Here is a 25,563-nt window from a genome sequence, read left to right as displayed (position 1 = left end):
AATTTGACAATCATTGATCATTTGTAAACTTCCGCGACGTGCCATTCTTTTGATAGTTCCTCCAGCACCGTCGCATGGTCCTTTTCTATGAGCTGTCGCGTGAAAATTCCACTGTGCAAAATTATGAAAATCATGCTCGTGATGAAAAATATTCGCAAAGTGTTTTACATTTTTGAATTGCCGAGAAGCGCCGTCAGAATTAGGCCCAAGATTGAAATTTTTTAATTTGTTTATTAATTTTTAACTTTTTTCATAATATTAACTCTCAAGGTTGTTTTACGAAAACACTTTTTTGAAGGCTAAGGAAAAGCCGCACATTTCATGTCTTGGACGAATTTTTGTATCTTTATTAGATTTTACAGTATAGCCTGTTGAAAAAAGGCTTTTTTCGAAAACGCGAAATTTCATAAAATCATATTTCAAAAATTGTACGTACCATATTGAAATAAAAAAATACGTGTCGAATATTTTCGAGTTCTTTACCGAAAAAAAATTGTTAGATGGAAAAAAAAATTTTTTGGGTGGTTGATTTTGCGTGGAATGCCCCATATACCTTTAATAAAAATTCCAGTAAAATAGAAACCTTTGCTCGAAGAAACCAAAGACAATAAATACGGTCTTCACGAATTGAAGAGGCAATAGGGTTTGGTATGTTCAACAATAATGTTTCGGCTTCATTCAGGCTTCAAGAACTGCATATATTTATATAGCAGAGTTAACAGCAGTTCATTATAGTTTGAGTGTAATCGTCACATTATCTCCAAACCATTATTTTCTCTTCACAGATAGTCTGAGTGCAATTGATTCGTTCAAACGCTGCTGGCAAAAATGAACCGTTTTCCTTTGGCAAAATAAAACAGTGCCTGAACGACATGTTGAACAATAATTTTCAAATCACTATAGTCTGGGTCCCGGCTCATTACTCCATTCCTGGCAATGAAAGAGCCGATATTTTAGCCAAGTGTGGTGCTATTAAGGGTGTTATTTATAAGCGACCGATTGCTTTCAACGAATTATATAGCGCATCTCGCCAAAGAACACTTTCCAGCTGGCAAGCTTCTTGGGATAGAAATGATCTGGGTCGGTGGATGCACTCAATTATTCCGAAAATATCGACAAAGGCATGGTTCCGCGGATTGGATGTGACTAGGAATTTCATTCGTATGATGTCCAGACCGGGGGTAGAAATAAGCAAATTTTTTGATTCACAGTAAATAGAAATAGTCAGTATTATCTTTTCATATCACATATTTATTGTAGATATTATAATGAATTTTGAAACGAATGATTTTTGATAGGATGAATTTTGGTTTTACTTAGAATTTAAAAAGGCCTTCAATTTCATTTCCCACAATTAAAAAACATTATCGCAATTTTAGTTTAGTTACCAAATTTTTTAATTCACTGTGTTCGGTTTTTCGATTCACAATCGGAAATCTTGATTCACATTTTCATGCGCAAAATGGGTTTATTTCCACCTCTGGTCCAGACTCATGTCCAATCACTACACGTTAGACGTACATCTCCTTCGAATTGGACTCTCCGAGACTAATGCTTGTGGTGAAGGTTATCGGGATGTTGATCATATCGTTTGGACATGCGTGGAGTATCGTGATGTCAGATCTCAACTAATAAATTCTTTGCGTATCCAAGGTAGACTTTCCAATGTCCCAGTTCGAGACATTCTTGCTTGTCGTGACCTTCCGTACATGAAATTTCTTTATCATTTCATAAAGAAAATTGAGTTTCAATTTAATAAAGGACCCTTTTAAGACTTAGTTCTGATTCCAGCTGCGTCTACGAGTTCAACCAATAGCTAAATTAGAATAGAAATGATGTAATGATACAAACAAGCTCGAAAAAGTTTATGAAACTAACATACATGAACCTGTTTATATATAAATTTAGCGATGAAATAACTGACTGCGCTTGTCATAGAGTAAATGAAGTTGTAAATGAATAGTGTGAAACGGGAATTTTTTTAATGTTATTTCATATATCATATAGGTATTCAAAGCAAGGGCCTTACATCAACATGCTTGAATGCGCAATTTTATATAATTGGCCCAAGGTGAACATTGTAAAATATATCAATATTTTTTTCTAAGAAATAATCTACTATATTTTATTTTTCTTCAGAACACGATCTACGACTATTGTTACATATAACCTTCACCTTTATCACTTGAAAATTAACTTTGATTGTATCAATTGTTATTCATACTACCCATTGCAAGTGCAAGAAATTGTACCATCTTCTTTTTTGTGGTGTGTGGTGTAGATCTACGATATACGTATCAAGCATGCAGTATGTAATATTTCTAACACCAGGAGACTTGGTTTACTCTTGATCCTTAATAATCTCCTAAATGTTTTGTTGTGCTCCCATATTTCTGCGTGTAGTATCAAATTCCGTAGCATTTCAGCCGCTAACAACGTGTGATTTCAAGGATATAGTTCAGAGGTCTTCTAATCACGATTCCGAAGAACATTGTGTATCGTCTCAGTTGAGCACAACACGATATGAAACTACTATTTGACAATTAACCGCGTCGTACGCTACACTGTGATTGCACAAAAAAACGTGCGTGCCTTCGTGCCAGCGCGCGTTCTCTCGTAAAAATACGAAGGATCCACGAATCATACACCGGGCAATACAGGCAATTATCGCTCTCCACAAGCTCTAATCAGCACTCTCATTCTCTCTTGTTTTCCTCGAATAACGATTGGGGGGACTTTTTTTTTAGCTCGGCCACAGCTTGAAGCTCAGTCTCTTTTTTTCTACGACACGAACAACACCAGACATGTGAGAAGAGCTTCTTACGTTCAACCGAGTATCGAAGTTATTTTTTTTGTTGTTGCTTCTTTCGTTGGTGAATTTATACTGCTTTTGGTAGTCGCGAAAAATTTTCCCATTTTTCATCACAACCGAATTTTCGCTCATCAACTGATTTCCTTTTTCGAAAAGAGCTTCTGCGTCGCCGTTCGGGAACTTCGCCTATCGCGCGGCTTATGTTTCCATAGACCGGAATCGGGCGGGCCACAACCTTCACGCGGAAGGACATCAATCAGCTGGAGCCGCCGAATAGAGCCGCTTTTTTTTTTCTCATCAGCTCTCCATTTCAGGCTGACTTCATCATTCGCCATGCGGTCGTTGGTTTAGTGCCCTTTATAGCAGTGTCACGAATATGTGGAATGCATGAGCAATCGGTGGAAGTGGTTTTGATTTCTTAGGTCGATGATGGTCGATTGTCGTCGAATATTTTCGTTCAATCGAAAGGCGACTGCCTTGACAGGAGTATGATTATTTCTTACATCCGTCCAAGCCGAGGAAAAATTGTGTGAAAAAGTTATAAATATTTCTTGTACGAAAAATTTCCTGCTCCTACAGTTGCCGTGTGAGGACAGAGGAAACCGCCAGGAAAAACGAAATGCCAGTGAAGAAAATGAGCAACAGTCTAAGTGAGAGTGAGAGTGAATAGTGTAACGACGAAAAATTTACGAGCAATGGGAAAATGTGTGTATAAAAGCAGTTGGTGGAATTGAAAGAGACCGGGAAGAAAAAAAAATAACAACTATTATTAAATCTCGATTAGACGGAAGTTTGGGTCGCACACATGCGTAAATAATGCATTAACAAAACAAACAGAAAGCGCACGTTTTGATGGGCAAGAAGTTGATATAGGTATTGAGGTTGTCGTGAATAGCTTCAATCGAATTGAAACCGTGAGTTTGATGTAAGCACCTGACCGATAGAAAAAGTTCGATGGCGCGACTGTAGACTGTGGATAAGCTATTAACCAACACTAATTAGTCTTACCTAAACTATTCTGCGTCGCACTTTTTGAAGAGACTACGTGCTTTCGATGTACTATCAATTGTTTACCAGTGTTGTTGCCATTGATTCGCAATGAAAACCAATGTTTGTCCAACCTCTTTTCTATCAGTGTTATTTCGCCAGATCGGCATAAAAAAGTGTATGTTCACAAATTATTGAACCGCGGAGCTCCCATACGCAAACTGCAACAAATTGTGTGTACACAGTGCGATGTGATTAATCAGATGCACCTCTAACAGCAGCTTACCACCTCATCGCTATCAGTGTCTAGTGTCTGTACATATATAGATAATGTTATATGTTTACTCGTTGAATTCTGACCTCAGCACTCGAATAACCCGAATCGCAACGTTTGCTGGCTCTTTGTTTATTTTTATTCTGCATACATCTTTCACGTTCCCTCTCTGATGAGTAAGGAATAGTAGGACTGAAAGTGAGTTTTATGTTTCTTAAAGATTGAATACTACCAACACCATACAGCCAATACAGTGTTCTATTTTAATTATTTATTTATTAGAGATGTTACTTTTGGCTTATTTACCGTAGCCATTGAAACAGATAAATAATGGCGGGTGGGTAATGCTAGAGACCTAATCGGATTGACGTGAGTACGAATAACATTGGCTCGCTGAAACTGAAACTGTGCCCTTATGAAGTACGATATCAGCTCCAGCGAACGACAAATAACCATAATAAGTCCACATTATACATAACGGACGCATAGAAAATAATTGATATAATTCCAAAATAATATCCAAAATAATAAACATTCAAACAAGAGTTGTTTTACAAATCAGTAGAAATATACTGTAAAGGATATTATTGCTTCAATTTAGAACCTAGAATCATGTCATCGGTCGTGTATTGTACACATCCCTGTATTATTTTTCAGTAGACTAATATGATTACGATGATGGCCATTGGTGGCTGTTAGCATCAATCACCTTCCAATCGATTAAAATCTGAAGAATGAATTCTTAATACCTGGCATCCTTGTTCGGTTTCTTATAAATTTCCTAAACTATACAGGGAGCTTCATCGTTTAATGTCGGTATGTAAACATTGAATAACTTTGATAAAAAACAACCGATTTCTGTAGCGTCGATTTCAGCACGTGTTATAGCCAAAGATAAACTCAAGATTACGAAGTATCATAAAAGCCTATGAAGCATTTTGGGTCACGGTTCGTGAACCGATGAATCGACGACACGACCAGACACTCTGAAGAAAATTCGGAATAAAAAGTTACCAGTTACCACAAATATAGCGGCCCCTTAAAAATGATAAAAATAATCTTCTTGCGCAACACTGTTCAAGTTGCTACGAACTAGTTACCAAGGAGGCCCCATAATAAATAAATAAACTATAATGTCGAATAAAACCACAACGGTTTTTTCTAGTGATTTAAAACTTCTGCAGTACTGAATATATATATTAGTGAATGATTTTTTAGCGGTTTTTTTAAATGTTCATTCATTGTATTGAAATATGTTATTTGTGAAATTATCCTGAGTGCAAGATCTAGACTGGGTTACTCTTCGGGGGACGCTTCAACAAGGCAGAATTTTTATTGGAAGATTAAAAAGTCCTAATGTTACTTCGGGGTTTTATTATGATAAATCGTTTCAGGACACCAAATATGAATCCTAGACTACTCGTCATGATAATAAGTATCAGGACATAATGAAAATTACCGATGCAGTAAGCTCAATGCATCTTCAAGCTCTCGTGAGGCTGTTCGCAAAAACCATATCCTCGAAAATCTTGTACCCGGTAAATCATGTTGGGAAGAAATAATGCTTCTTCTGTAACCGTTGCTCACAAATGACAAAATGAAAATGATTTTATATCGCTGGAGCAGCACATATTTTGTTCCCTTCCTTAGAACGCGTTCTGATTGGCTGGTGCTGACATGAATCAAATCAGACAGGTTTTTCGATAGTGTACTATTGAAAAACTTCAATGTTGTTGCAATATACGTTCAAGTTGAAAAATTTCGAATTTATTGGTAGTTAGATTATATAAATCTTTCCACAGATCACTGAACTATGAGCTATTATTGCAGTAAGCTCAATGCATCTTCAAGCTCTCGTGAGGCTGTTCGCAAAAACCATATCCTCGAAAATCTTGTACCCGGTAAATCATGTTGGGAAGAAATAATGCTTCTTCTGTAACCGTTGCTCACAAATGACAAAATGAAAATGATTTTATATCGCTGGAGCAGCACATATTTTGTTCCCTTCCTTAGAACGCGTTCTGATTGGCTGGTGCTGACATGAATCAAATCAGACAGGTTTTTCGATAGTGTACTATTGAAAAACTTCAATGTTGTTGCAATATACGTTCAAGTTGAAAAATTTCGAATTTATTGGTAGTTAGATTATATAAATCTTTCCACAGATCACTGAACTATGAGCTTTCAAAATACGAGAAAGACTAAAAAGCGTCATGTTTCTTCCTCTTTGATACTCGTTGATACCAAACATTCAGAAAAGTTTAATTTTGAATTATTTGAGATTATGCCACACAACTCAAAATTGCATCATAAAATTGTGATTATATTTCCGATGGCATGTAGCAAAAATTATGTTGATACGTTAGATATAACAAGAGATATATTAACGATCAAAAACTTATCACTCTCTCAGGGGGTAAATTTCGAAAAGGCGCCCCATAGTAAAGTAAGTCGCATTACTTAAGTATTAAAGTCTACTCGCACTATGCCGGGACTATCCGGGACGATTTGTTCCTCATCGGTGAGGACTGAGCTGCCAGCATGTGCATGTTTTGGAATGCCGAATCCGGCATAGTATCCATTTGGTTACCATCGACGGCACCGGGAAAAACCCGGCGAGGAATATCGGTGGTAATCAAATGGATTTTATGCCGGATCCGGCATTCCAATACATGCACACGCCGGCAACTCAGTTAACGCAGATGAGGTAAAAAACGTCCAGGATCGGCCGTCCCGCCATAATGCGAATAGACTTTTATGCGGACTCTGCTTCAAGCAAATCAATCTTTATTGACTGGTATTCTGAAATTAAACTTTGGTTGTGAAATGTACCATAGTTACGAGGCTGTTGTTCCGGAAATCATCATAAAAGTTTATTCCGTTGTTATGGAAAATCGATAAGTGAAGTTGCAGTGATAGCTGACAATTTAATTATGTATGTTCTCAACTAAGTGTACCTCAAATTTTCTGATCATTCTGCCTTCAGCTAATGGATTTCCATGTAATCGTTGCCAGTGTCCAAAATTGCAATTTGTCAGTCACGTCGTATGACCCGTCAGTCTGTCTAAAAAATAGTCAACTGTGATCTGTACTGTGAACGTGATTGTCAAATGAGATACTCGATAGTTCTATGACCAAGTAGAAGTATAGTCAGTCAAAGACAGGGCACTCTTTACGTTTTCTCTCTCATTCAACTATTACCTGTTGAAGTAAAAAAAAAACAAGGGTGTACTAACTGTGTGGTTTCTGTAATATTGTGTAGTTTCTAAATTCCAAATTTGGTCCTCTCAATCCAATCTTGCTGTGACGAGAACGCTCCGTTCTATCTTGTATCCAATAAGGAGTGTATCGAAAAGTAGTTAGCAACATTGATTATTGAAAAAAAAAAGCGAAAAAAAAACATATTCTGACATCAGTTTTCGATATATTGTAGAAAAATTACATTTTCATGCATTTCACTGACTATATTGAAGAAAATCCTAGTTTCTGTGAAACGCTCGCACTTTGGACTTAACATTCTTCTTCTGCACAGTTACTTTTGTGACTTTCCTGGTGGCAGCTGTCCAGTTTTTTTCACTCCTGCTTGTTTTAGGACACTGTACCTTCCTTTCGAAAGCGCCGCTTGACAATTGCCCAATACCTTTCAATTGGCCGAAGATCCGGGCAGTTCGGTGGGTTGATGTCCTTTTCCACGAATTGTACATTATTTTTTGACAACCACTGTAGAACGGAGTTGGCGTCGTGTGCTGAAGCCAAATCCGGCCAGAAGAGAGGAGGAGCCTTATGCTTTCTGTACAGTGGCAGCATTCTCTTCTTAAAACATTCTTCCTCGTACACCTTGGCGTTAATTGTGCTCTTCATGAAGAAAATCGACGACCGCACACAACAGGTACAAATTGCTTGCCAGACCTGCCCAAACTTATCCATCGCCACCGTGGTGTCAGCGTCGTCCAGGTCCTGGTACACCGATTTCGTATAATATTGCGGTCCGGGCAGCGCTCGAGAGTCTTCCTTGGCGTAGGTTTCGTCGTCGATCAGGATGCATCCGTCTTATTCTGTAGAATCCGGTTATACAGTTTTCGCGATCTTGTTTGGCCTGATTCAAATTCATTTAGTTTTTTATTGAACAAGACTGTATATTTACAAACCGCTTAGTTTTGTAATGTAACTTTCCATTCAATTGTCTGCTCCAAATATGTGCATGAAAATAAATGTAAATTCACAAAATATTTTTATCTGTGTACGTTTTTAGGGAATTCCAAACTTTGATCCGTTAAATCATCCCGATACTGGTGTTGAACTGCTTGTCCAAATCCCGCGTCGAGGCCGATGGGTTTTTACTGATGTACTCAACCACGGCCGGGCTGGCTGGGACCCGTTTTCCTACCGGATCGGGGCAAATCCTTCATGGAAAAGGTCTTACCGAACTTCTCGATAATATTTTTGACACTGGTGTGGTGCACTTTCACCCGTTTTGCAATTTCGTTGTACATGACATCACTTTCTGAGCACCAAGTGTGCAGAATTTTCTTTCGCGTTTCCGGATCAATTCGACTCATCATTAAAAAGATAAACCGTACCGAAACCAATCGATTGCGCAGCTATTATTGACATGTAAACAAACATGTCACCGCAAAACACGCTGCAAAAAATTAAGCCATTTCAGAGTAATAACTGTTTGAATGTTGCTAACTACTTATCGATACACTCCTTGATGTAATGCGGGTGTGATGCCTCAAACGATTGCTGTGATGGAGATAAACTGGTTGCTAATGATTGTCGAATGAAGTAACACGTGGTAACCATGTTGTGGTCTGGTACCACACACTAACATAAACAGAAATGGATAAAGTTAATTGTTCTTTGCACAAAGTCATTGAACTTTATAGGAGTAAATGACTATGTTTCAATATGAATGTGGTTCAATTATTATTTAGTCACATCGTTATCAAGTAGTGACAGGAGAAATGAAGATAATGTCAATTGCATCGGCAATTAATGAGCGTTCTGACATGTGAAATATCGAGAGAATTTTTAATTTAACATACCAATTCTCAGATACTCAATGCATGGTGATTTGAAGACCTTGGTTGGCAATTCGATAGTCCCACGACAAAAGGGCCTAACTGAAAATGAGAGCCTCTCTTTGTTTACTTTCTCTTTTGAATATACGGATCCATTATTGCAATATATCCAAAGTTTCCGATATAAATCGAAAGCTTGTGGTTTTACCTTGAAAGTTTTGCGAAAAGTAAGGTGTCAAATATAAAATCAGTGCGGTAAATCGTGAAAGAAAAAGTTAACAAAGAGAAAAAGGCCCTTTTGTCGTGGGACTGTCGAATTGTCCGGTGACATATGCTATCCAATCTTTATTGTACCATGTTCCTGGTTGATAATGACAGATATCAGCTTTGCCAGTGTCTTTGCTTCGGGCCTAAGATGAAAATTCGAAGTGAATGCACTTATTTTTATTATATTATTTGATCCAAATGCAGATCTCAGTTAAACCACAGTTTCAATGTAAGATTCATCTGAAACGATTGAGCGTACTACATACATTGTTCAATTAGTTTAATATCATTTAAAAAGTATGATTTTCTAGAGGCCTTATGTGAAATTTCTACGATGATAATGACTTGTCAAAGTATGCGCTTTCGATGGCCTAATTATTTGTTTTTTCAGAGAAACTTCAAATTTCATCGAAGAATATTGCTTCTGACTAGAAACATTCTACCAATGTGGGGAAGCTATTGCAGAAACAACCCGGAGATCGGCTAAGTAAAAAGTGAAATGAGATTCCGCATTTGTAGATATGACGTTTCGAGTAAAAGCTTCTCAAATAACGATTTCGATTTTTGGTTCAATTTTCACTAAAGAAGAACGTCTCTTTTTTTCTCTCGTTTTCGTTTTCGCGGGTTTCGTGAGCTAATTAGGAATCTCACTCACTCGTTACGTGTGTAACGCATACACTTCAACTCACAATAAAAGGAGAAAGCACTCTCTCGGAGAAAAAAGCATTGCTCTGATCAGAGCACATGCAGTCTAAAATTTGCTTGTGGAAAATTCTTAAACACGTGTATCATCAGCACCACACAGAAAACACCTGTCTACAAGCAACTACATTATAAACAGTAATAATTACGGACTGTAGGCAGCAATGCATTTCAAACGAAACAACGTGTTGCTTATCGGGAGTACGCGTCGGGTGAAAAAAGCCATCGAATGGCCGGTGAACTGCTTAGTAGCTGTCATGTGCCGATGAACAGTTTCGAAATCAATCACCCAATTTCATTTTATTCTATGGAAAACAGCTTTGGCACAGGTTACTGTTTGATTTATAATTGTGTTTATCGTACAAGATTAGGAATGGTTGCTGAGGTGGGACGACGGCAAAATCGTTTATCGAAATTATTACTGCACACGTTTCGCACCGGTTTTCATTCGATCGAAGCAGATCTGTGCGCTCGGGTGTTGGTAGCTGCTATAAATATGCATCGAAAAATCGAGCCAAGTAATTGAGCTAAACATCAGAGATGGACGGACTGATGGGGATGGCTACCAGTATGTCCCGTGAATAATGCGTCGCTTTTATGAGCCATTGGGTCATGAAGTTTTTTCGTTTCGTTTATAGAACATATGTTTGTAACACATGGATCAATAAGTCCCGAGACTAACAATGGAAACAACATTTTTTTTGTAAATTTTTTTTAATTCATCAACATAATCACCTTTTAGGGTGATACAATGGTTCCACCGTTTTTCCAATTTTTTCAATACCATGCTTATAAAAAAAATTTATCTTTCGCTTCAAAATAAGCTTCAGTTTCAGCGATGACCTCCTCATTTGAGCCAAATCTTTTTCCCTGGAGCATTTTTTTAAGATCAGCAAAGAGCCAGTAGTCACTGGGGGCTAAATCTGGCGAGTATGGGAAGTGGGGAAGCAGATCAAAGCCCTATTTGTTCAATTTCGCCATTGTTTTCATCGACTTGTGGCAGGGTGCATTGTCTTGATGAAAAAGGATTTTTTTTCTCTGCATGTGCGGTCGTTCTTTTGCGATTTCCTCCTTCAAACGCACCAGTAAGTCAATATAATAATCACTGTTGATCGATTTACCTTTTTCGAGGTAGTCAATGAAAATCACGCCATGCGTATCCCAAAAAACTGACGCCATGACTTTGCCAGCTGCCTGCTGCGTTTTCGGACGCTTCGGACGGCTTTCGCCAGCTGTGCACCACTCAGATGACTGCCGCTTCGACTCTGGAGTGTAGTGATGTATCCATGTTTCGTCCATTGTCACGTAACGACGCAAGAAATCTTTTTTGTTGCGAGTAAATAGCGATAAACTGCTTTCTGAATCATCGACTCGTTGCTGTTTTTGTTCCATCGAAAGCAATCGCGGCACCCACTTGGAAAAAACCTTTTTCATGTTCAATTTTTCATGAAGGATAGTAAATACACTTCCATATGATATCTGTGTCATCTCAGCAATCTCACGGAGCTTCACTTTACGATCTTTCATTATAATTTTTGTCACTTCACTCGCATTTTCCGGTGTAACGGCTTCCACAGGTCCACCCGAGCGTTCCGCGTCATTTGTGTCGGTACGACCACGTTTAAACTCGGCGAACCATCGACAAATCGTTGCTTTTGATGGACAAGAGTCCGGATAACATTTTTTAATCCATTGTTTTGCTTGTACACTAAACTCGGTTTTTTTTCCATTTTTTAAACAAACTACAAAACGACTTTACTCCAACCTCGATAACTCAGCTGTTTCTGGTCGGATCGACTTAAAATTTTGACTCGTTTCAAGCAAAGGTTAGTACTCTAGAAAGACGTGGTTACTGGTTTACTACGAGCGCCATCTCTGCTTTAGTCTCGGGACTTATTGATCCATGTGTTAGATAAATTGGGACAAACATGGAAAAACATTCTATCAACCGGGAAATTATTTCATCTAACTATATTAATTTCAAAAATTTGCTCGAAATTTTTTTTCATAACGATTGCATTTGAATGACAAAAGAAAGACATAACAACACCACAAGGTAGATTAAGGGACGGGTAGGGTCTAACACTTGAAAAATCATTTATTTGTATTTTCTAGCAGTAAAAAAAATCAAGAATATTCTATGAAATTTTCAAGCCTATCGGAAAAAAAACTGGAAGTTATGGGGCTTTATCTTTGTGTTCGAGATCACAATCGTTACTGCTGCTACCATATATCAGCTGAGATCGTCAAATAGAAAAATGATGACGCTGATGTACCACATAGGCAGCAAAAGAGACAAAAACAAAATCTCAAATCAGTGTCTGGCGGCAAAGCACAATAGCGAGGATAGACTTTTGACGCGGTGTGTTGGATGGGTTTCCATAGAGATGAATGCTGTGGTGGCCAAGTAAAGTGAAGCATACTTGGTTCTTCTCGTCAATTAGGCTTTCTTTTCATGTGTTTTCATATGCAAGGTAGTTTTTTTGTTTCATGCCAATGCCTTGGTATTACATTCCTGTAGTGGAATTTGACCTTCTATTTCAACAGACTTCGCAGCCAATCCATACACGGATGCAAATCCATTGCTGGAACCATGATTAAGAAAAAAATCAAAGTGTTGACCATTGCTTTGTACATTTTTTTTTTGGTTTCGATTATAGATATTTTAACCTTGAGGTCTGCGTGAAAGGCATCGACTTACCCATCACGCTATACTCGACCCCGCTTTGTACACATCTTGACCACCTTTCTAGTTATTTACGAATAACAGGTCTATACAAATGTTCGTCTTTTCAAGCCAACCAATCAGACACCCAGTTTTCGATTTCTTCATAGAGTGCTGCTCAGCCAATACGTGGCCCATTGATTAAAACAAATGGTAGTCGGAAGGGGCTAAGTCGGGTGAATTACGCGTGTGGGGTAACAGCTCCCAGCCAAATGCTAAGATTATATCCTGATCCGGTTTTTCTTTATGCGGAGGTGCATTGTCGTGTAACAAAGTTACTTTTCCGTGTCTTCTGGCCCATTCTGGTCGTTTTTCGATCAATTCGTGGTCTAAAATGATCGTTTGTTGTCTGTAGCGATTAGTGTTAATAGTCCCATCAAAGACTTTCTGACGAATCAATCTGGTTTTGCAGTCGATATTGATACTTACCTTACCTAATCCTGACCTAGTCTTGGGGTGTCATTTGCTATATCAAGCATACGTCTCCATATAACTCGGTCCATGGCTGCTCGTCGCCAGCCACTCAAGTCTCGGATGCTTCGGAGATCTCCCTCCACTTGATCGATCCGCCTTGCTCGCTGCGCTCCTCTTCTTTTTGTACCAGTTGGATTGGATTCAAGAACCATTTTCACTGGACTGTCGTCCGACATCCTTATGACATGCCCAGCCCATCGTAGACGTCCGATTTTAGCTGTCCGTACGATAGGTGGTTCTCCTAGCAGCTGTTGCAATTCGTGATTCATACGCCGTTTCCACGTTCCGTCTTCCATCTAAGTGCACCATAGATGGTCCTCAGTACCTTTAGTTGTATGGACTTTCGGAAGATCGTGCCACTCGTGTCGATCCTCGCTCTTCGAATCACACCTTCCAAGGCAATATTGATCGAGATACAAGAGAGTCCATCACCTTGCCGTAGCTCTCTCCGAGATTCGAAGGGTCTCGAGAGCGTCCCAGATACTCGGACGTAGCACATCACTCTCTCCATCGTTGCTTTGACCAATCGCATCAGTTTATCCGGAAAACCGTTTTCGTTCATTATCTGCCATAGCTGTTCTTGATCGATTGTGTCGTATGCCGCTTTGAAGTTAATGAATAGGTGATGCGTGAGTACATTGTATTCACGACACTTCTGAAGTACTTGTCTTATCGCGAATATGTGATCCGTAGTGGCGCGGGTTCCAGTAAGTCTTGTTTTATACGGCCCTACAAATTCTTTAGCTATTGGTGATAGACGACGGCAAAGGAGTACCTTGTAGGCGACGTTCAGCAATGTGGTTGTGCGGTAATTGCAACAATCTAGCATATCACTCTTTTTGTAGACGGGCCATACCACTCCTTCCATCTATTCCTACGGTAGAATCTCCTCCTTCCAAATCTTAGAAATTATCCAGTGTAACGCTCTAGCCAGTGCCTCTACTCCATGTTAAAGCTGCTCGCCTGATAACTGGTCATTGCCCGCGGCTTTGTTGTTCCTCAGCTTACCGACCACCTCACTTATTTCCGACAGATCAGGTGCTGGGAATCTGTCGTCGGCTGAGCGTGCACCCAGATTGATTCCTGTGTCGTTCTCTGTATCTTGGGCTTCGCCATTCAGATGCTCGTCATAGTACTGCTTCCACCTGTCGATCACCTCACGTTCGTTCGTGAGAAGGTTACCACTGGTATCTCTGCACATTTCGGCCTGTGGCGCGTAGCCTCTACGTGAGCGGTTCACCTTCTCATAGAACTTCCGTGTGTCATTTGCGCGGTACAGCTGTTCCATCGCTTCGCGATCTTGGTCTTCCTGGTTGCGCTTTTTTCCTCCGGAAAACCGTGTTCTGTCTGTTCCGTGCCTGTCTGTATCGTTCCTCGTTCGCTCTCGTGCGGTGTTGCAGCATCCTCGCCCTTGCTGCATTCTTCTCTTCGACCAACTGCTGACATTCGCCGTCAAACCACACGGAGAACCCTTCGATCATAAAATTGCGATATCGCAGTTTTTGATTTTTGCGATAGTTGATTTAACTAATTTCTTTTTGATTCAACCAATATGGTTTTTAATTTGCATATATTCAAGTAGTTGAAAAAGTCAAATGCCGGAGACAGTTGAAAGCAAAACAATAATCGCAATGCAAAATCAACAACTTTTTTAGTTGAAATCTTTTCGCGTCGCTTCAAAATGTCAATGAAAACAACATCGATGAATAAAAAGTTTGGTGAAATTGTGTCCATTCGATTTGAGAAATCTATGATTCCATAACAAGTGTTTATCTAACAGCGGTGTTGTGATAAAGTTAACCTTGTTTAAGATGAAAAAGATTTGGTGACAAATTAGAAAATGTTAATGAATGATCATCTCGTAATCTTTCAGGTATGCGCAAAAATTTTATGCTTCAAATTCGATCATTGATTTACTTCCAGCAGGCTGTTTTACTTCCAGCTGTTTGATACCGATGATGATGTTCATGCATTAGCAATAAAACGCTTTTTGACATGAATTTAATTTATAAAAGTAACAGGAACGAAGGGTTTCAAACACACAGAACGCGCTGCGATTGAATGGCGCGTTTGAATTGCCGTCGCAAAATTCTAATTCCCAGCGGTTGATGCACCCAAAAAAAAGCAAAGTCTTGGCATTACATTCCTTTTGTGGAATTTGGCCTTTCTGTTTCAACAGACTTCGCAGCCGATTCTTAGTGTACAGAATCATTGCATGGCTAGTACTATGGATCCTACTGACACTAAGAACCCTTCCAGGTCGGGGCTCGAACATACGACAACTGGCTTGTAAGACCAGCGTCCTATGCATTGAACCGCCAACCCGGGACGATGCACCCAAGTTCATATAAATTGACTAAAATTATCAGTGCATAACTTTAGTTCAACCGTTTGAAGGCATCATCTTTCAATACTCATTTTAGGTAAATTTAATAATTTCGCTAATTTACCCGCCCCGGGCACTTTTGCTGATTAAAAACGTTTTTCTACATCAATCATTTCCGATCGAATCAGAAGTATATTTTTGGAATTTAGATCTTTACTGATCTCGACTTGACATGATCATGATCATACAAAAAACAAAATGACTTAGAGATCAGATCAGTTCTGATTTCGTAATGATAATTTATTCCTTGGTTAAGATCACTTGAAATCAGAAGTGATCGGTGGTTTTCCCATCCCTAATGATATTACATGTCAATATAAAATACTGTTTATATTTTAACAACGATATTTATTTCGTGAATCTCAACATTCCGAATTTATTTCAAATAGAAAATAACGTGTATCAGTAAGTATATTTTGATTATTTTCGCAAATCAATAACATTGTTAGAGTTGATTCAACTATTTGCAATGTCTAAAACAAATAAAACCGATTTATTTTTCAACTAACAGAATTTTGTTTAAATAACAACACCAGTTATTTCAACTAAAATATTTGTTGAAATTGAAAGGTATGTGTCCTCACTAATTGACAGCATTTTTTTTCAACCCTCGTTTCTGCTAATCGAAAAACAAAAATGACAGTTTAGTCAAAGCAACAATCGATTAGTTGTACCAAATTTTAACCAATCGAATTCAGAAAATCAACTAATATTCTGGTTGAAATGGGATCGCGGGAGGTTCCGTGCAGTCATTTCCTCGATTCGATAACCTCGTACCTAGAACGGTTGCAGCAGTGCTACTCACGGCGGACCTTATGTTTCTCCAGCCGTTTTCAAGAGTCACCGCGCCAAGCTGCTCTTCCGTTGGTAGCACTAACTCCAGTTGTTGCGCATATTCCTCTGCAGTACGAATGCTACGTAGCTGCTCGAGATTGAGTCCCGGCGTTCCTCGATCTTCAATACGCACATCCTATCATTGATTGGCTGCCACCCATTCACGCGCTGGCGCATCTTGCCAACACTACACATCACGTTCCTAGAACGCTAGGTGTGTCACAGCTCTGGTAGAAGGTAGCCGATCGATGCCCACTTTTCCACACCTTCTGTCCCGTCCAAAAAGTTCCTGCAGTGCTACAATATCGAAGCCGCGGATTTGAAGTTCATCATGCAGCATTCGTTCGTATCTTGGGAAGCCAAACGATGTGCAGTTCCATGTGCCAAGCTTTCAATCGTAGTCCTTTGTTCGTCGCGTAGGTCTTTGCCGATTATTCCGAGTTGTTTTTCTTCCTTGATTGTGCGTAACATGTGTTTAGAGTCCTACACTGACACAATGATGGTAATCAGCCACTCCTAGCCGCAGTTTGGAGTCACCCCAACATGGGGAACAGACGCTCGCATAACCTCGCTCTCTGTAAAGAGAAGGCAAGGCCGCCGCCCCCTTCCCTGTCAGCATACAACCAAGGTCCCACCGGGGTTGGTTACCCGATCTTTTCTATGGTTACTCGTACCCCAGCCGGCACCGCGGGGAGGTAGGGATAGGAGTTACTGGACAAGAGGCTAAGAACCACATTGGGGCCTGAATTACTCATTGTCCAGTCGTTTACCAACCGGTGTTGATGGTTGTGCCGGATCAACCCAAAACTTTTCTGTTTAGGATTCTTCAAATTGGTGCATTTTTCATCGCCAGTAATAATTCCATGCAAAACTAATTTGTTCGTGTGTTTGAAGCAAAATTTAACTTTTTTCGGTTTTTCATCTGTCTTTCATTCAATTCATGTAGCACCCATTTGCTACACTTTTGGACTGTTTCCATAGCTTTCAAACGACCAGAAATTGTTTAATGTGAAACATTTAACATTGCTGCCATTGCTGTTTTTGACTAGAAGTATCATTTTCATGCAATATTGTTTGCAATTTAACATCTCCAAACTTTTTTGATTGTCTTCCACATTTCCTTCATTTCTCACACAAAAATCATTAGCGCCGAGCCGCTTAAAGCATCTTTTGCATATTACTTCTGATCAGTGTTGGCATTATCATTCTCAAAATATCAAAAATCAGTTATTATCGCCGATAATAATTGTTGGTGATTATCACTTACAAAATCATCGCCGAACATCATGAAGAAAATCATTTGATATTCTGAGAATGATATTAGAAAACGATTATCACTTAATATCGGTGTGCGAAATTTTCAAAACATCAAATATCACCGCTGAGTATGGGGGAAATCATCACCCGTTCAATCTCACTTTAGCGATGTTTCGTAAACTCACACATGATTATCATTCAAAAGCATTATCACGATTATCACCCATGCGCGATTTTCACTACCACATGGTGATATTCCGTGAGGTGAGTGTGGTATTGAAAATCAATTTCAACCAAATCTTAACATGCAGTATGATTATTTTTGGAACGGGTGGTGTCGAAAATCATTGTCTGAAGTTATTTGAAATTGATGATAGTGAATTTCGGTTCGTAAAATTTTATCAAAACCCATGCAATATTGGTATTTTTGGAATGGGTATGATGAGTAGATGTTGATTATCGATGTCTGGAGTTATTTTGAAATCCAACATGGCGGCTCTCGGTTCATGAAAATTCAACTAAACCCATGCAATATGGGTATTTTTGGAACGGGTATGATGAGTAGGTGTTGAATATTGGTGTCTGGAGTCATTTTGAAATCCAAGATGGCGGCTCTCGGTTCATGAAAATTCAACGAAACCCATGCAATATGGGTGTTTTTAGAACGGGTATGATGAGTAGGTGTTGAATATTGATGTCTGGAGTCATTTTGAAATCCAACATGGCGGCTCTCGGTTCATGAAAATTCAACTAAACCCATGCAATATGGGTATTTTTGGAACGGGTATGATGAGTAGATGTTGAATATTGATGTCTGGAGTCATTTTGAAATCCAAGATGGCGGCTTTCGGTTCATGAAAATTCATCTAAACCCATGCAATATGGGTATTTTTGGAACGGGTATGATGAGTAGATGTTGAATATTGATGTCTGGAGTCATTTTGAAATCCAACATGGCGGCTCTCGGTTCATGAAAATTCAACTAAACCCATGCAATATGGGTATTTTTGGAACGGGTATGATGAGTAGATGTTGAATATTGATGTCTGGAGTCATTTTGAAATCCAAGATGGCGGCTTTCGGTTCATGAAAATTCATCTAAACCCATGCAATATGGGTATTTTTGGAACGGGTATGATGAGTAGGTGTTGAATATTGATGTCTGGAGTCATTTTGAAATCCAACATGGCGGCTCTCGGTTCATGAAAATTCAACTAAACCCATGCAATATGGGTATTTTTGGAACGGGTATGATGAGTAGATGTTGAATATTGATGTCTGGAGTCATTTTGAAATCCAACATGGCGGCTCTCGGTTCATGAAAATTCAACTAAACCCATGCAATATGGGTATTTTTGGAACGGGTATGATGAGTAGGTGTTGAATATTGATGTCTGGAGTCATTTTGAAATCCAACATGGTGGCTCTCGGTCCATGAAAATTCAACTAAACCCATGCAATATGGGTATTTTTGGAACGGATATGATGAGTAGATGTTGAATATTGGTATCTGAAGTCATTTTGAAATAGAAGATGGCGGCTCTTGGTTCATGAAAATTCATCTGAAACCATGCAATATGGGTATTTTTGGAACGGGTATGATGAGTAGATGTTGAATATTGGTGTCTGAAGTGATTTTGAAATCCAACATGGTGGTTCTCGGTTCATGAAAATTCAACTAAACCCATGCAATATGGGTATTTTTGGAACGGATATGATGAGTAGATGTTGAATATTGGTGTCTGAAGTCATTTTGAAATAGAAGATGGCGGCTCTTGGTTCATGAAAATTCATCTGAAACCATGCAATATGGGTATTTTTGGAACGGGTATGATGAGTAGATGTTGAATATTGGTGTCTGAAGTGATTTTGAAATCCAACATGGTGGTTCTCGGTTCATGAAAATTCAACTAAACCCATGCAATATGGGTATTTTTGGAACGGGTATGATGAGTAGGTGTCGATTATCGATGTCTGGAGTCATTTTGATATCCAAAATGTGAACTTCTAGTTTATGAAAATTTTTCGAAAAATTTGAACTTAGTTTGTGTAGAACGCTCGTCGCGTGCGATTGTATTTCTTTGTTGCTCTGCGTTGTTTCGCTGTGTTTCGGTCGGATTTTTCTGCAGGTTCCAGTGTTGCATTCAATATTTTTGTTGTTAAAAACGGAGAAATGATGAATTTGAAAGAGGAAAGAAACTACAACTGATGCCAGAAGGGTGGACAGTGCATGGAAGTTCTTTTTTGGTGTTGGTATTTTATTCTCGTGAATGCAATCTATCACCGTGTTTTACCCACCAAAACTGAAGTGAAAACCACGGAGTTTTAACTTTTTCGGGAGTTGAGTGTCATCTAGCGGCAAGTAACACTCATCAATTAACCATTTACTATATATTAAATGGCATTAAGTGTGAATTGAAAATATTAAACGTCACCGTGATTGGTAGTATCTGCTACACAACCTTGTAATTTTGTCGCTATAATCTGCATCTCTAAATTCTAATTTCATAAGCTCGTAGGTCTACTAGAAGACAACTGTGCAGGCTATTGCGCATTAACGTCGATTTTGCAGTAATGTTTCCGACATTACTTACCGTTTGTTTATAGAGGTAATTTTTTTCAAATTTCGAATAAAAACGGACAATTTTCTTTGAAAAATTAGTGCAACACTTCGAGACGGTATTGTAGATTTGAATTCATTGTGCGAAAGCAGACATTTATTTAAGAATCACTATCAAAAATTTATCATCGACAGTTCTGCAAATATTGCACTTGAACGAATACTACTGTTCTAAAGCTTGGGAAAAGTAAGGAACTCGTTTGTTGAACATTCTGGTAGTCGAATTGTTGACATCAAATTGGTTGCTGTCAACCAAATGATTGGCGATTGAAAACTAACACAATCCAATTATACATATTTTCGAAAATTTGCTATGTTTAATCTATCACTTCAAACAATTTTCTTACTTTCGTAGTATATTTTTATTGCTGATCTTGGATTTCAAAATGACTCCAGACATCAATATTCAACATCTACTCATCATACCCGTTCCGAAAATACCCATATTGCATGGGTTTAGTTGAATTTTCATGAACCGAGAGCCACCATGTTGGATTTCAAAATGACTCCAGACACCCATATTCAACATCTACTCATCATACCCGTTCCAAAAATACCCATATTGCATGGGTTTAGATGAATTTTCATGAACCGAAAGCCGCCATCTTGGATTTCAAAATGACTCCAGACATCAATATTCAACATCTACTCATCATACCCGTTCCAAAAATACCCATATTGCATGGGTTTAGATGAATTTTCATGAACCGAAAGCCGCCATCTTGGATTTCAAAATGACTCCAGACATCAATATTCAACATCTACTCATCATACCCGTTCCAAAAATACCCATATTGCATGGGTTTAGTAGAATTTTCATGAACCGAGAGCCACCATGTTGGATTTCAAAATGACTCCAGACACCAATATTCAACATCTACTCATCATACCCGTTCCAAAAATACCCATATTGCATGGGTTTAGTTGAATTTTCATGAACCGAGAGCCACCATGTTGGATTTCAAAAGACTCCAGACACCCATATTCAACATCTACTCATCGTACCCGTTCCAAAAATACCCATATTGCATGGTTTCAGATGAATTTTCATGAACCGAAAGCCGCCATCTTGGATTTCAAAATCACTTCAGACACCAATATTCAACATCTACTCATCGTACCCGTTCCAAAAATACCCATATTGCATGGTTTCAGATGAATTTTCATGAACCGAAAGCCGCCATCTTGGATTTCAAAATCACTTCAGACACCAATATTCAACATCTACTCATCATACCCGTTCCAAAAATACCCATATTGCATGGGTTTAGATGAATTTTCATGAACCGAAAGCCGCCATCTTGGATTTCAAAATGACTCCAGACATCAATATTCAACATCTACTCATCATACCCGTTCCAAAAATACCCATATTGCATGGGTTTAGTTGAATTTTCATGAACCGAGAGCCACCATGTTGGATTTCAAAATGACTCCAGACACCCATATTCAACATCTACTCATCGTACCCGTTTCAAAAATACCCATATTGCATGGTTTCAGATGAATTTTCATGAACCGAAAGCCGCCATCTTGGATTTCAAAATCACTTCAGACACCAATATTCAACATCTACTCATCGTACCCGTTCCAAAAATACCCATATTGTATGGTTTCAGATGAATTTTCATGAACCGAAAGCCGCCATCTTGGATTTCAAAATCACTTCAGACACCAATATTCAACATCTACTCATCGTACCCGTTCCAAAAATACCCATATTGCATGGTTTCAGATGAATTTTCATGATCCGAGAGCCGCCATCTTGGATTTCAAAATGACTCCAGACATCGATATTTAACATCTACTCATCATACCCGTTTCAAAAATATCCATATTGCCATGGGTTTAGATGAATTTTTACGAACCGAATTTCACTATCAACAATTTCAAATTACTTCAGACATCGAGATTCGACACCACCCATTCCAAAAATAATCATACTGCATGATAAGATTTGGTTGAAATTGATTTTCAAAACTTCACTCACCTCATTGAATATCACCATGTGATAGTGAAAATCTTTGCATGGCTGATAATTGTGAGAATGATTTTCAATGATGATAATTTATAATCATGTGTGAGTTTACGAAACATCACTATGGTGATATTGGACGGGGTGTGATATTTTCCATACTCACTTCGAGTGATCACAATTATCATTGATATTGTAGATAGTGATAATCGCTGTCGAAAATCGCGCATGATTTTCTGCAGCGGTGAGATTTGATTATTTGATATTTTCGCAACACTGCTTCTGATAGACCATGATCACCATATGCATCAACAAGCATTCGATGCAACTGCAGCGCTTTACTTCTAATGAAAATAAACAAATAATCCTTTCCGAAAAACATCAATTTCTTGTATAAAACTCAATATTTTTAACACGATGAAAAGTATGATGTCATTTGTTCGTTTACTTCTTGTATATTAAATATTTTTGGCTGACCAAACCAAAAAATTAAGGCTCATTCACACCAAATGTTTATTATCGACACATTTGCATCCAACTACTCACTTCATACCAGGGATAACTAGGGTTCGAAATTTCAATCAATAACGAACAATGGCCGTTATTTGCCTTGTTCTTCAAGCCAATATCATGTCTTCGTACAGAAATGACAATTTCGCGCCTCGCTCTGGACAACCAAACAAAAATGCGAAGACAAACAGTTGGAAGCATAACTCGATGAAGATCCAAGTCAAATGCAAGAGGAGCTTGCAGAATCATCGAAAGTGACTTAGTAAACAGTTTTTGTACGATTAAGAACCACGGGAATGATTCAAAAGCCTTGTTATATTTTAACTATTTCATTAGTTATTAGTTATTTAAAAAAATGTTTTATTTTGATGCTAACTAAACGCAATGTCGTTCGACGAAACCAGAATTCTGAAGTTTTAAACGACGACGATTTTTTTGATTTTGACCGGAATTTGAATGTCATCGATTGTAATCAGAAATTCACAATCACTCATCTGTGCCGAAACACTGCCGCTACTACACCCTCGGCTACATCGTATTTATAATAACACACTCGGTTGAGCAAAACGAAAACTTAACAAAGCAAAAATATATCAGGATGATATCATCGAACGTCGAGTACGCTATAGGCATCCATCCAACCATAAATTGCCTATACTCGATGGGATGCCTGGCTGCGTTTAAGTTAATAATGAAAGGTGCTAAATTAACATGCGATGACGCGCTGTGGCACAAACTCACCTCAATCAAAAATAACTCTAGCTGACTTGAACTGACTGATCGAGCAGACGTTATGGTGATATAATTCAATTGACCAGGAATGATCGACTTCAATTTTCGTATCTCTGCATCGAATTGGAACAATTGGATCCTTGAAACAACTGCCATGCCGTCATCGGGGTAAACATGTTCTAAGGAAAGCCTATTCACTTCTATTTTTAATTTTTTGGTTCAAGTTTAATACTATTGTGTAACTTGGAAATAATTTGTCTTATGTAACTAGTATACTAACTGGCAGGTTAGAGGTTCAGTGCATAGGGCACTGATCTTACAAGCCAGTTGTCGTATGTTCGAACCCCGACCTGGAAGGATTCTTGGTGTCAGTAGGATCGCAGTACTACCCATGCAATGATTCTGTACCCTAAGAATCGGCGGCGTAGTCTATTGATACAGAAAGGCCAAATTCCACAAACGGAATGTAATGCCAAGACTTTGCTTTGCTATATTAACTATAATATCAATTGAATCTAAAAAACGTGCTTAATCCACCTAGCACTGAGATGATACCTTTTTTTTTATCATCCGCATGTGTTTTTTGCATGAATATTTTTCGGTGTGAATTAAATTTTTGGGTACCTTCCGAATCGAAAACTGAATACCGCTAAAACTGAAATAAGTTTATTTGGTTATCGACTATCCAAATTTACAAACCCGATAAACCTGATAAATTTATGTGAAATGGACATTTTCATACTAATCACCCTGTATCCCCTAAGCCGGAAGTTGGATCTGACTTTTATAGGATCTTCAGACCTTTCATTTTAATCTTTTATTATTCCTAGATTTCATTTGAATCTTACATCGGTTTAGCCATCTACGAGAAAAATGAGTAACACTATTTCAATTTCGTTTCACATGTTACTCTGTAGTTCCGGAACCAGAATTCGGATCCAAACTTAATTCAGGAACCTTGTTTGGGAGGATACGACTTTTCATATGAATCAGAGTTTGTAGAACACGGTTGAGTCATCTCCGATAAATTTGAGTGAAATTATTTATCACACATGCATTTTCTGATCTCGACGAACTGATTCGAATGGTATATACGTGTTATGTTCTTCCAGCATTTATTTCTGTACGTATTGCTTTCTACTCGAAAAAGCTGCCATCATCTGGTTTACATGCGTCATATTCGAACAATTATGTTGCCAAAAACGAACCGTGCTAAAATCGGTCCGAGGCAAAATTTCATGAAAAAGTATACTGTACACAGTTTTTTTTTGGTCATTAGAAACAATTGTATAAAAATCGTGTTCCACGTTGGTCTCAGACATTACTTTGTCATTCACCGCTTAAAACTCTTACTACTGGAATATGGCGAAAAGTCGCTTACACAATAATATCGATATCTTCGTTAAAAATGGACGGATTTTGACAATCTATGGCTTGTTGGATAGCTATTACCGTGCGAAATCTAAGTTTAAAATAATATTCTGTTTTCAAGGTCAATTGTGACAGATATTGTCAATAAACATTCGATCTCAAAACCATTCAATAGCGTTCAGGGTGACGGGGAGACCTTTCATTTGCGACTAGTTTGATCAAAATCGGTCCAACCATCTCTGAGATCTCGACCTCTTAGTTGACAACACACACGGACCTCGAAAAATGTTTCTAAAGTTTGAGCGAATTCTATACCTATTTTTCATATTTATGAAAAAAGGTAAAAATATACAATTATAATTGAAATAGTCACTGTTGCTGAGCTGAGCTGAGCTGAAGTAGATCGCCCGTAGTTGCACTTCAAGATTGACCGAATGAGTGGAAATGTACAATGAACCAAGAAAATGAAGCTTGGGAGAAGCAAATCATTTTCACTGTACATACCCACTCACTCCTAACTTTTTATTAAATGATCAATAACATCTAACTAACTTAACTAACTTAAACTATAATAGTATCATTAGACTATGTCGTCTCGGGTTCTCGTAAATCG

The 25,563-nt window shown here is 38.4% G+C and overlaps 1 protein-coding gene across 7 annotated transcripts in view; it reads left to right on the top strand.

The window, feature by feature from the left end:
* Positions 1-2,761: 2,761 nt before the first annotated feature.
* LOC131439578 (uncharacterized) overlaps positions 2,762-25,563 on the top strand; it is a 68,151-nt gene continuing 45,349 nt past the window's right edge. For 2 of the 7 annotated variants that reach the window (XM_058610760.1, XM_058610752.1), the window contains exon 1: positions 3,152-3,517. The gene's annotated coding sequence lies outside the window, so the exon portion shown is untranslated. Of the gene's footprint in view, positions 2,894-3,151; positions 3,518-3,805; positions 4,272-25,563 lie in introns of those variants that run through there. The other 5 variants (XM_058610753.1, XM_058610756.1, XM_058610755.1 and 2 more) reach the window with 5 other exon arrangements.

The sequence above is a fragment of the Malaya genurostris genome, chromosome 3 (assembly GCF_030247185.1).
Source record: "Malaya genurostris strain Urasoe2022 chromosome 3, Malgen_1.1, whole genome shotgun sequence".
Classification (NCBI taxonomy): Eukaryota; Metazoa; Arthropoda; class Insecta; order Diptera; family Culicidae; genus Malaya; species Malaya genurostris.
Note: the sequence above shows the minus strand (reverse complement) of the source record. Positions and strands in the feature narration are given on the sequence as shown.